The 8,012-nt window shown below is 38.1% G+C and overlaps 1 long non-coding RNA gene across 1 annotated transcript; it reads left to right on the top strand.

The window, feature by feature from the left end:
- Positions 1-746: 746 nt before the first annotated feature.
- Positions 747-4,204, top strand: LOC138168601 (uncharacterized). The gene is made up of 3 exons (XR_011170155.1): positions 747-810; positions 1,416-1,510; positions 3,081-4,204. It is a non-coding gene; the product is annotated as an uncharacterized lncRNA (long non-coding RNA).
- Positions 4,205-8,012: the final 3,808 nt, after the last annotated feature.

Below are 8,012 nucleotides of genomic sequence, written 5' to 3'. Positions count from 1 at the left end.
GATAGATAGATAGATAGATAGATAGATAGATAGATAGATAGATAGATTGATAGAGACTACCTGCCATTACTCTGGCCCAGTCTCTCATATTCAAAAGCTTTTCTTAACTCTTTCCTCTCACTCATTATTCATATCCAATAAATTACTAAATCATGTTCAGCTTACCTCTGTATTATTCATATCCTTTCCTTATTCCTATACTTCCATTGTCACCACCCTAGTAGAAGCCTTCCTTGACAGTCACCTTGGTGAATGCAATGATCTCCTAACAGTTCTCTCCCTGTGATTCTCTCATCAGTCTAAACCATCCTTTGTATCACTACCAAAGTAAACTTTCTTGCACGTAGAACAGATCACATCAACAACCTTTAATTGCTTTCTATTTCTACAAAGTCAATTTCAAAATAATTTATCTTTCATTAAAGGACCTCTATAATCTGATAATATCATACCTATACACACATATAGCACATTTTAGAATGTATGCTCCTTCTTAAGGGGTTATTTTTGTTTTATTCGCATCTCTAGCTTTTAGCTTAGTGTCTGGCACATAGTATAGAAATAAGCTCTATGCTTCTGTAATGGTAATGGTAATGTAAAGATCTTCCTTTCCCCTTAATAAGCCTAGGGGAATTTAAAGACCTTCCCTGATTTGAAGGTAAACTCTGCCCCCAGTAGGCTGAATGTGGTCACATGGAGCCTGTGGTGGGAGGAGCTTGCTGAAGGGTGGAACAGAGCCCACAGGAAGCTGGGAGTCAGAGCCAGAGAGATGGTGGGAGAGAGAAGATGCTCAGGCAAGGAGTTAGTCAGGTTTGTGAGTAAAATACTGGTTTTGTATTGGTTTGTGGGAAGGCTAAAGGATGGCATGACTCTCTGCTACATTGTGGTGCATTAACTTCTATGTAGCTATGATGGATTCAGTTTCCTGGTGTTGGGATTTGGTTTTCTTTGAATAAATGTTTTGCTTCTGTCATATATATATATAGGGAGTTTCTTATATTTTGTGATAGAGCACCATGCAGGAATATTTATAGTGATGGTCAGTATATTTATCATGATCATGGGTTCTATAAATATTTCATTGGCACTACAACCAGTGATTTCATTAGTATAGGGAAGTATAAGCTGAGGAAATTCTCTCTACCAAAGCAGGTTTGCACTTTATCTCATAATTTTAGACAGCTACCAAAAGTACAACAAGGTTGAATAACTTGCCCATGATCATATAACCAGTTCGTGTTCAGAGGCAGGACTTGAACTCAGGTCTTACAGGTTCTAAGGTCTTAATCTATTCTGTGTCACCAATAAGCACATAGTAGGCATTTTTAAATGGTGTGAACATTTTTTGTTGTTATGTTGTTCTGTCATTTTCAGTCATGTCTGACTTTGTGATCCCATTGGGGTTTTCTTGGCAGAGACCTGAAGTGGCTTGCCATTTCCTCCAGCTCATTTTACAGATGAAGAACTGAGGCAAGCAGGGTTAAGTGACTTGTCCCGGGTAACACAGCTAGTAAGTATCTTCATTTAGATTTGAATTCAGGTTTTCCTTACTCCAGGTTGGCACCCTAACCACTAATCCATCGAGTTGCCCATAAGCATAATAGCCACTAAATGAATGTTCATTGAATTAAACTGAATCAACACTTCAAGATTCTGTGATTTTGTCAGTGTGGGTATTTCCTTCACTGATATACATCCCAGCCCTTCTATGAATTGATAGATGGTCTTGTTGAGTTGCTGTGATGAGGAAAAAAAAAACATTGGTACTAACCTGGTGATGAACCTCTCTAAACATATCTGGGCTGGTCTTGGGACAACAAACATAAAATCTATCACTGGGTCCATGCTCAAAATTCACCTAGCAGGGGGATAGACTTTGAGAACCCAGCATCCTTTTAGTTTTCATCAAACTTTAGAGGAAGCATTCAATTGAATAGTGTGTCTTAATAATGTGAATATAATTGTCGATTGTTTACAGTTCTTAAGGGGACTATTTTTTCTAGTATTTTATAAAATGCTTATTTATACTTATACTAACTATATATATTTGTGTTATATATATTTATATCACATATAATTAGATACTAATTTTACTTATTTTTTATTTTTTTGCTTTTTGAAGGGCAGTTGGGGTTAGGTGACTTGTCCAAGGCCACGTGGCTAGATTTGTGTGTGTGTGTTGTGTGTGTGTGTGTGTGTGTGTGTGTTAAGTATCTGAGGCCAAATTTGAACTCAGGTCCTCCTGAGTCCAGGACCAGTGCTCTATTCACTGTACCATCTAGCTGCCCTATTTTTACTTATTTTATAAATGTTTATTTACATACAGCAGGGACCATATAGTAACATTGGTACAGGGGAAGGGGAAGAACTATCTACCCAACATAGGCAACCAAAATGTCATCAGTCAGGTTTTTAAACCATGGTGAGCATTTCTCCTGCCACAGTAGCTCTGTAACATCAACTTGAATCATATTTCAAAAATTTGGAATAAAGGAATCATGAAACAAAACCACAAATGCTCCATCAGCTTGTGTTCAACTTTGGAGATATCAGATTGGCCATCAATTGGATGACCATCTAGGCACTAGGCTTATGGAAAGAAGCTTCAGGGAAGAAGGATGATGGTAGTTAAATGGTAGTGGAGAAGTAGGAGAGGTATAGCCTTAACTTAGTTCTCCCTCTGTTCCTATTTCATGTAATTTCTACCAACACTAATGACATTTAAGAAATAAATTTCTAACAATTAGGACTGTCTAAAAATGTAATAGGTCTCCATGTTAGATAGCCAACTCCCCATTATTGGAAGTTTGCAATCAGAGGCAAAATTGCTACTAGGTAGGAATTTCTTTGTTGGGTGGGAGATGGGAGTAAATACCTTTGATAGGCCTTTCCAATCTAAGGGTCCATTTTAGTCTTTTTGTCACCATCTCCAAGCAATTCCAGAGTTGCTCCCTTTCAGACATTATGGGGTTCTCACACCTAAATCAAATCACTGGGAATTTATTTGTTCTTATATGAAACTGTAGTGAGCACACTATTAGGAGAATATTACCATTATTAACTCAGTCTTCATTTCCCAGGCTGATGAGTTGCTGTCCCTGGAAAGCTGGAACCTTAGCTTGGCAAACTGAATGATTGATAATGGGCAAGTGGTCCTGGTTGGCCAAGGTTTTTGGCCTAAAAATCTGTTCTGCTGCATATCATCCACTCCTCCCCAGATGTTTTGATCAAGAGAGATGCCAGACACTTGAAAATGTAATACTTGCTGCCAATTCTGAGCTAAATGGAAAGTGTAAAGACTGATTTATGAATAACACAGAGTTAAATTTCAAAAAAGAAATTGTCCCATCACATCTCTACACCTGTGCGTATTCAATCTCTTGATGTGGGCTGTCTGCAGTTTTCAATCTAACTATGTTCTCAGCACACAGGCCCATAATTACAATTTAGTTTGTGAGTTTGTTGGCCTTTCCAGGCAGTGTGGCTATGATTTATTAGGGATCAGATGTATTAGTACCCTACCTCCCATATGGTTCTGCACAAGAAACTATTAACTAGAGATCATGTTCATATTTAATATGTGATTTCCCAAAGATGTGCAAAATTATAAGTGTATTTGTTCAATCTCAATTTTGCAATGTTATCTAAGATTCAGCTACCTTTTAAACATATGTGTGTGTGTGTATATATATATATATCTTTATGTTTGTGTGCATATAAATCTACATGCACACATCTAATTCTACCTAACATACCTAGAATTTCCATGCAAATTTATGTACCTATTTCATATTCCAGCCATGCCTTAACTTCACTGATTAATCTTGACTTTTTCATGCTGCATTATGCTAAATGTTCAACAGGACTATTTGTGCCTGACCTGTGGTAGAACCTTCCAAGCTCATATTGGACTGATCAGCCTTAGTCATACACACTGTACCTTGAATTCAACATTATGATGTTATTGATCTTCTTCAAATACAAAGTATAAACAACAACATCATAGATATCATCCATATAGTCCAAGAGTTCTTAACCTGGGGTCCCTTTAATCATGTTTAGGGTCCTTGGATATAATTCAGTGGTTGGTCTGTGAACTTATACAGGAAAACTACATCTTTATTTAAATATAATTGGTTTTCATTCTAATCCTCTGTATTTTTCTTTATGAATTTAAACATATTATTCTAAGAACAGAAAGTCATAGAAGAATATATAATGTCATCGATTTGGAGCTGGAATGAATCTTAGAAGACATCTAGGCTAATCCTCTTATTTTACAGATGATCTGTGGTCCAGTGGGTAAATGATTTGCCCAAGATCCCACAGACAGTCTGACAGTGACAGAATTTGAACTCAGGTTCTCAATTCAGGGCTCTTGTTATGGTACCCCACTACCTCCTTCCTGAGCCAGGTCAAGGCCTTAGTAATCCCCAAATGCATTCTTTATTCCTACCTCCTTGTCTTTTTTTCATGCTATACCCTTGCCTAGACTGCCCTACTCATTGTCTCCATTTATCGCAATTCTACCCATCCTTCAAATCTTGGTTCAAATTCTGTATTTAACTAGGAAGCTTTCCCCAGCTGCTTCCAACTGATATTGATCTTTCCCTTTCCAGAACCCCTACAATGCTTTTTTGTCTATGCTACAAACATGGGCACTTAATCATGTGTGAATTTGAGTTGTTTTCCAATTGTTCTCTGTGCATCAATCATTCCCCCCAACTGGACTCCAGCTGATTTAATTCAACAAACATTTACTGAAAGTTTCTTAAATATCTAAGAAAGTGATTGCAATTTTCATATCCTTTGACCCAGACATCTCCTTGTTAACCTCCCACTGCTAGACACACCCCTAAAAGCTTATATGTAGAAAAATGTCTCATGTACACCAAAATATTTATAGCAAAATTTTGTCATAACAAAAAACATAGAAAAAAAATCTATAGTCATTGGTTGGAGAAATAACTAAACAAATGATGGTACCTAAATGCCATGGAAACCATAAGAAATGATAAATATAATTAGTACAGAGGAACATGGGAATGATACAAAGTCAAGTAAGTAGAACCAAGAAAACAATATACACAATGGATATAATGGAGTAAATGGAAAGAAAAAATATATAAACAGGACCCTACAAGCTTTTCCCTGGAATAAATATGGAAAATACATCTTTCCTTCCTTTGAAGAAGTGAAAAGGGCAGCTACATGACTCAGTGAATAGAGCACTGGCCCTGGAGTCAGGAGGACCTGAGTTCAAACCTGGCCTCAGACACTTGACACACATACTAGCTGTGTGACCATGGACAAGCCACTTAACCCCAATTGCTTTGCCTTTCCCTCTCAAAAAATAAAAATAAAAGAACCAACCAAACAAAAAGAAGTGGAAGAGTATTGGTGCAGAACATTGCATATACGGTTGGTAGACTAGTTAGCATTGCTGAGATAAACTAATTTTCTTCTCTTCCCCACCCCTACCTCTGTCTTTGATTCTTTGCTACACAGATGGCTCTCAAAGTAGGCAAGATCAGAGGAACATATTCAGAAATGATGGTGACATGAAAAGAAAAGATATCATTGAAATATTAGAAAGAAAATGTTCTGTGTGCAAGGTCCTATATTTGATACCTTTACACTAACAACATCTAGAGGTGCTCAGTGGGGAGAATCTGGGAAAGGGGTTAGGAGTTGGGTAGAACAGACAAATCAAGCCCCTGGGGTTCCCTCTTTTTCTCCTCAGTGCCTTCATCTGGGGCATTGACTCTATGGAACAGACTTTTCTGGGTATATTTTCTTTTCTGTAGTCCCAACTTCTGTTATCTGTCTACATTAATAGCTTTTTCACAAACAGGAGGCATTGGGCAGGGTGCTAAAGCTGGGGTGGGAAGATCTGGTTTCAAACTCCACATTTACAACTTAGTATCTATGTGACTTTGGTCAAGTAACTTAACCTTTCTGAGCCCTAATTTATTCATTTGTAAAATAGGTATAATAAGAGCTCCTACTTCATAGGGTAATATTATTGTTAGGCTCTTCCCATTTCAAAGTCAAAGTCAATTAACCAAACAAGATCAATTAAGAAAACTGATACTCTATCCCAGCTACAGTTAGTTTCTAACTAATAACAGCTGATGTTGATTTAACCCTTTCACGTTTATAAATCTATTGCTGCACATTATCTCCAAACCCAAGAACAACCTCAGGAGGTAGGTACTTGACATGTTATTATCCTCATTTTATAGATGAGGGAATTCAGGCTCAGAGACTTGACCACAGAGACATAGTTTATTAGTGTCAGAAACACGACTGAAATTGATCTTTTCCCTAACATCAAGTCTAGGGGTCTTTCCTCTGTATTGCACTGCCTCTTAAGCTAATGCATTGCAGATAGCACCGGATTAACCCAACAGGGGACACAGTTCATTGTCACAAAACAAACTCCAGATGGGGAATCTACAGGCTTGTATTCTGGTTCCACCTCTGTCACCAAATAGCGCTGTGACTTGAGGCAAGTCAGTTCATCTCCTTTGGGTCCAACTTCCTCAACTATGAAATGACAAGACTGTTCTAGTGGCTTCCGACATCCCTTCTAGCTCTAGTTCCTGAATGGATGAATAAATTAAACCACATTGATTAATTGCCTACTCTTTGCCTAGTGCCTAAGTGTTGGGTGTACACATAGAAAAATTGAGGTAGTAACTATTGCCAAAGATCTCATATCCTAAAATTCTATGGGTAGGCTGTACTTCATGCACTGATAGACTATAGTGGGCAGGAGAGTAGTGGGCATTGGCCACTCCTGGAAGTTCAGTCTGCTGGCTTGGCATTATGCTTTGCACATGCCATCTTTCCCTGAATGCAAATAATGATTTGAAAAACAGTGGTAAAATGGACTAGCCATTTGGTCTTCAGTACCCATTAGTGCCAAGTAAAGGTCTCAGACCCACCTTGAATCTTCCTGGAAGTCCTACAAAGGCAGGACAGATTGTCTTACTTCCAAAACTTGGGCAGGGGAAAGGAATAAGTTCAGAAGCCAAGACAGAAAGGTCCAGGAATGATCTAATAAGCAAATATGTAATTATTTCCCTGGCTGGCAGTGCAAAGAAGATGGGACAGCTGGGCAGCAAAGTGATGCCAGACCAGACCAGGTTGTCTTTCTCATTATCTTCTTCCTGCTCTTCCCTCTCCTTGTCTCCTTTTCTGAGTCTGTATCCATTTTTTTCTTTCGGCCTACTCTTCCCTCTTCCTGTTTCATTGCCTACTTCTTTCTCTACCTGTTGTTCGCTTCTCTCTCTCTATTCATTCCATCCTTCTTCCCCCCTCCCATTTCTCTCTATCTCCCACTTCATCTTTGCTTCTGACACCTTCTCTGATCCAATACTTTCTTTCAAACTCAACTGCTCTCACTTGTCTGAATTAACTATCTGAGGTAGAGCCAATATTGTAGAATTGCTTAAAGAAATTAAAGAAGACAATGGCTTTTCCTTTTAACTTTTTTCTCCATCATCTCTACTCCAAATATTAATAATTCAGTATCAATATCCACTTAAATTCACTTCTTCTCTATTACTCCCTACCCCCATGGCTTAACCCAGTCCCCCCACTTGGCCTTTTTATTATTAACCATAGCTTCAAAAAGTCAACTTTCACTTTGAGAGAGCCAGGGGCTCAGCATCCCTCTCCTATTTATAAGTTAACTGCTCTACAATTTGAAGGACTATAAATAGCTCAATTTATGAAATCATGCATATAGCTTTCTACTTTTCAGAAGATATGTGATATAGTTTAAAAAACCAACCTTCCTCACTATGAACCATCTTTCATTTCATCATCAATGAGTTGTATATAGTTGTCCCTTGCTTAACAACCTTTACAGATTCCTCATTGTCTACTGGATAAAATCTGAGTTCCCGAGCCTGGCATTCAAGACTCTGTAAAACCTGTTCCACTTTTCCAGCCTAATTTCTCACTATTTCTCTATATGTATGCTGTTCTCTAACCATACTAGT

This window comes from Petaurus breviceps, unplaced genomic scaffold (genome assembly GCF_028583685.1).
Source record: "Petaurus breviceps papuanus isolate PSGF00001 unplaced genomic scaffold, PetGlider_PUasm1.0 37, whole genome shotgun sequence".
Taxonomy (NCBI): domain Eukaryota; kingdom Metazoa; phylum Chordata; class Mammalia; order Diprotodontia; family Petauridae; genus Petaurus; species Petaurus breviceps.
Note: the sequence above shows the minus strand (reverse complement) of the source record. Positions and strands in the feature narration are given on the sequence as shown.